A 5,071-nucleotide genomic window follows, 5' to 3' on the forward strand; every position below is an offset into this window, starting at 1 on the left:
CTGGATTAGGTGACATAAGCGCTGAGTCATTGTAAGAGGTACAGAGGCGAGCGAGTGTTCAGGGGGTTTACCCCAGTTCACTACTATCAGCTTCATGTCGTCATAGCGCGCCTGTGCTCGACGTACTGGATCGTAATGTAACAGCGAAATTAAAAACTAAAATAACTCTTCCAAACTTCTTCAGTGTATGCTTCAGTATATTAATATTAACACGGTACAGTCTCAGAATGATCAAATGAACACATTACGCAAAATATATCATATTAAGAAAAATAAGTAGCGCTGTGTCGCTAAAAATTATTCAAAATATGCAAATGTGTGTCACATTAAAACTTACAAGTCTGAAGATGGTCAGAGCAATATTTTGGTCAAAATCGGCGTTTTTACGAAGGTTTGAAGGCGCAAAATATTAGATTCTGAAACATGAAAATTCGAATGTAACCTCAGTTCCAAGTAAAAACCCTATATATGTGACACCAATAAGCTACCTCTATTAGTTTCCAAGTTATTTACTAAAAATTAAATTTGGAACGGATGCGTGCTCATTCGTTATGGATAAGTATCATTTGTATTTGTAATAGAAAGGTCTAATAACATTCGTGCTGCAATACAAATGTACCAAGTTCGAAGACAGTCTTGTAAGCAGCTACCGTTACGAGGCATCTTAAAGAGGCAGTTCAGAGGTCATGTTCTACCGTCGGTTCCGTTCTATAATTCTAGCCTGTAAAGTTTAAATGCACTTGAGCTAAAACTTCTTCAGTAAAAATTAAGAAGATCGCAAATTGCTAAACGACAGACTTATTAATTAATACGTGTCCAAGAAAGGAGTCAATTAAGTACCGCTACCTGTGCCTAGGGAGGTTGATAGATGTTCGGTTTGGTGGTCCGATGGACCCATATATGTCAACACGGCCAGAGACACTTAGCACCGAGACAACAATCTGTGAAAAAAATGTTCAAATGTTTGTGAATTCCCAAGAGACCAAACTGCCGAGGTCATCGGTCCCTGGACTTACACACTGCTTAAACTACGTTATTCTAAGAACAACATATACACACACCCATGCCCGAGGGAGGACTCGAAGCTGCGGCGGGAGCGGCCGCGCAATCCGTGACATGGCGCCCTAAACCGCGCGACCACTCCGCATGGCTCAACAATCTCTCCGCGTCAGACAAACGCCTACGTGCGTAATGCCTAGGATGTTGTCAGAGCTGAACAGACCCAAAGGCGTTTTCGGTAAAAGTGGGAAGTGAACTCGCGAGAAACGTACACCGTCCTGGATCACTTAGATTTCACGGAAGTAACTGTTCGTGTGCCGCTCATAACGTTGACAAAACAGCGTGACAAGTGGCCAGATTATTTTCCACTTTTAAAGCGAGCAATTGATTATAAATCAGGGTGATAGACTATTTTACTTTGAACTTCCCGAAGAGGTCACCACTGAACTGTTATTAGTGCTGTTTCCGATAGGAATATTATTGTTATAGACTTTATAATATTTTGTGCTTGTGAACTTCGACTGACTATATCAATCAGTTAACACTCAAAACTTTTGTTTGTGGTCATACTTCCTGATCCTGCTGAGTTAACAGCAAGCGGGTACATTTTTTTTCAGTGATTACAAAGGGTAATATGGACTTGCAGACTGGAAATTACTGTCAGCATATTACCCATCGCTTTCTGGCTGACCGCGTAAACAGTTGTCAGACTCTTGTAAACGGCGAAGGTAGATGTAAAGAACGCACAGACAATTTAAAGTCTTTTCACAAGCTTCGCAACGAAGTAACGACAGTTTGAATATTTACCCGCCGCCAAACAATGAGGCTCCTACGTGTATTCAAAAATGGTTCGAATGGCTCTGAGCACTATGGGACTTAACATCTATCGTCATCAGCCCCTAGAACTCGGAACTACTTAAACCTAACTAACCTAAGGACAGCACACAACACCCAGTCATCACGAGGCAGAGAAAATCCCTGACCCCGCCTGGAATCGAACCCGGGAACCCGGGCGTGGGAAGCGAGAACGCTACCGCACGACCACGAGCTGCGGACCTACGTGTACTCATATTGCCCCAAGGACGTCGTGAATTACGGTTGCAGTGGGCACGGGAAAATCGAGCATGGACACTGGATCAGTGGAAACGCAGCACCTGGTGAGATTGCTCACGTTTCCTGTTAGACCAGGTCGATGGTCGTGTTTGTCAATGCCGTCATTCACACGAAAAGCTGCTCGAAATATGGACCGCGCCACAGGCGCACGCTCTGGGGGCAGTATTATGTTCTGGACAAAACTCGCCTGGGCTTCCAAGGTTATACGAAGCCATCGTGACAGCCGTGGACTCCACAAACATTTTGCGGACCACATGCGGTTTTTCATGCTTTATGTCTTCCATAACAGCTTTGGCGTCTTCCAAAGGGATAACTGTCCATGTCACAAGGACAGAATCATATGTACCCTTTGAAGACTATGATTACAAGCTCACACTTATATTGTTGTCACAAATTTTGCTTAATCTTAACCTGTCGGAATACATCTGGACGCTATTAGGCCCAAGCTCCGCTTTCACAAACTACTGGCTCATAATTTACAGCATTTGTGACCTGTATGTAGACATCCCGTTCCACATACCTCCAGAAAAGTGCATCCCTGTTTCGCAGAATCACTGATGTATCGCGTTTTAGTGCTGAATTAACGCGCCATTAAGCTGGTAGCCTCATTAGTACATGAAAATCTAAGAGCCATGTTTGTGGTAAACGCGCTGTATATATCTGGTGTTCGTGAAGTGTGTGCTATACCGGATGTCTCGCCTAAGCGTCGTCAGACGCACTTTCTCTAGTATTTTCGGCAGATAAATGCAGTTTCGTTTTTGTAATTTGTAACTGGAGCCAGCCCAAACAAATACTGCTCATCACGTCTTTCAGGCCGCTGTGGCCGAGCGGTCCTAGGCATTTCAGTCCGGAACCGCGCTGCTGCTACAGTCGCAGGTTCAAATCCTGCCTCGGGCATGGATATGTGTGTGATGTCCTTAGATTAGTTAGGGTTACGTAGTTCTAAGTCTACAGGACTGATGACCTCAGATGTTAAGTTCAAATGGTTCAAATGGCTCTGAGCACTATGGGACTCAACTGCTGTGGTCATCAGTCCCCTAGAACTTAGAACTACTTAAACCTAACTAACCTAAGGACATCACACACATCCATGCCCGAGGCAGGATTCGAACCTGCGACCGCAGCAGTCGCACGGTTCCGGACTGCGCGCCTAGAACCGCGAGACCACCGCGGCCGGCAGATGTTAAGTCCCATAGCGTTTAGAGCAATTTGAAACATTTGAACGTCTTTGAGACGACGCCCAGCGTCGACGGAAAGCGTCGATTTATTTCCAGTTAAAAAATTGGTAAGTACCCGTATTAACAGCGACAGAAAATCATGACCAATAATCAGAACTAGAGCAGCGACGGACACCGATTCCTTATACGGATCTAACTTGGACGATACGGAAGGCTGCTTATCACGCTTCGAACTGTCAGCGGCATGTCTCTTAACAACAACACCAGGTGGCCATACAACCGAACGTCTCTTCTCGACCATGGTTCGCCTCTGTGCAACTTCGTAGACGTCATGTTACTTCTGTCATTCGCCTGAGTCTGGGACATCGGTATTACCCCGCGCACCTATATCGGTTAAAAATTAACACGTCTAGACATTGCGATCGGGACACAACGACAGCAGCGGGTCTTAACCGCATCATAGTGGCACGTTCCACGTACACCACTGCAGAGTTAGACTTGTATAGGAAACTGCTTGGGAGTGGTTACCCCCTCCCCACCAGTGTTTCTGTTTTACTCCAACGTTTTGATAAATACAAGCATAACTTGTTCACAGACTATCTGAAAACCCACCGGCTTCCAAATTTAATTGATGAGTTGGCGAGGTCGTCATTTTCACTTGGCGTCAGTCCAGTTCGTAATCGAGTACGTAAATTTGAGTTTTAATTTGCGTACAGACCTCTATTTGTCTGTTAAATTTTCATTATTACATTCTTGTGCGTTTTATGTCACTGTTCTATTGGCACTACCGCACGTACCGTTGGCTGTATTGCGTTTGTCATTTCGGGTTTTTCTTTTATTTTAAGTAAATCTGTCCGTATGCTACGTGGCAACGGCCTTTCCGCAGTGAATACGCCGGTTCCCGTCAGATCACCGAAGTTACACGCTGTCAGGCGTGGCTTGCACTTGGATGGGTGACCACCCTGGAAGCCATGCGCTGTTGCCATTTTTCGGGTTGCACTCAGCCTCATGATGCCAACTGAGGAGCTACTCCACCGAATAGTAGCGGCTCCGGTCTAAGAAAACCATCGTAACGACCGGGAGAGCGGTGTGCTGACCACACGCCCCTCCCATCCGCATCTTCAGCTGAGGATGACCGGCGGTCGGATGGTCCCGATGGGCCACTTGTGGCCTGAAGACGGAGTGCTCTGTCCGTATGCTACACTTCTCATATTGTTGTATGATGTTATCTGCAGTTTTGTTCTTCAGCTATTGCAGAACTTATTGTATGATGTACGGTGTTTGCCTTTTCATGTTTTGTCTTTTACTATAAGAGCATCCCCACGTTTGTCATAATGTTGATGTATCGTGCTTTTTGTAATCCTGTTCCAATGTCAATATTATCACTGCCACCGGCAGTCTGGTGTTCGTCTAATTGCGCTTTTATTTTACTTGAAGGATGTATTTGTATACTAACTTCGTACTTTTGTAGTATTCTCCTTTCTTGCAATTATGTTTCTTCTTGCTGTTGTTTTCTGTGTTTTCCTTGTACCCCAAAGCCAAAACAAAGAAATTAAAAAAAATGAATAAAAATAGAGTAGCAGCGGTGGAGGGCATGGCAGTAGCAGTCAAGACGCACTGGGCGGTAATGTCGCTGGTGGCATAGCAGGATTTTGCTTCACTGTTACCATGTGGTTCAGGCACTTCACTTTTTCAGGCACTTCACTTTGATCATGTGAAAGCTGATGAGAGTTACGAAGATAAAAAGAGTATTTCAGATGAATCTACGTTCTCCTTCTAGT

General features: G+C 44.8%; 1 pseudogene; it reads left to right on the forward strand.

Moving 5' to 3' along the window:
- The first annotated feature begins 4,157 nt into the window (after window positions 1–4,157).
- Window positions 4,158–4,275, forward strand: LOC124559620 (annotated as a pseudogene).
- Window positions 4,276–5,071: the final 796 nt, after the last annotated feature.

Source organism: Schistocerca americana, chromosome 1 (assembly GCF_021461395.2).
Source record: "Schistocerca americana isolate TAMUIC-IGC-003095 chromosome 1, iqSchAmer2.1, whole genome shotgun sequence".
NCBI lineage: Eukaryota > Metazoa > Arthropoda > Insecta > Orthoptera > Acrididae > Schistocerca > Schistocerca americana.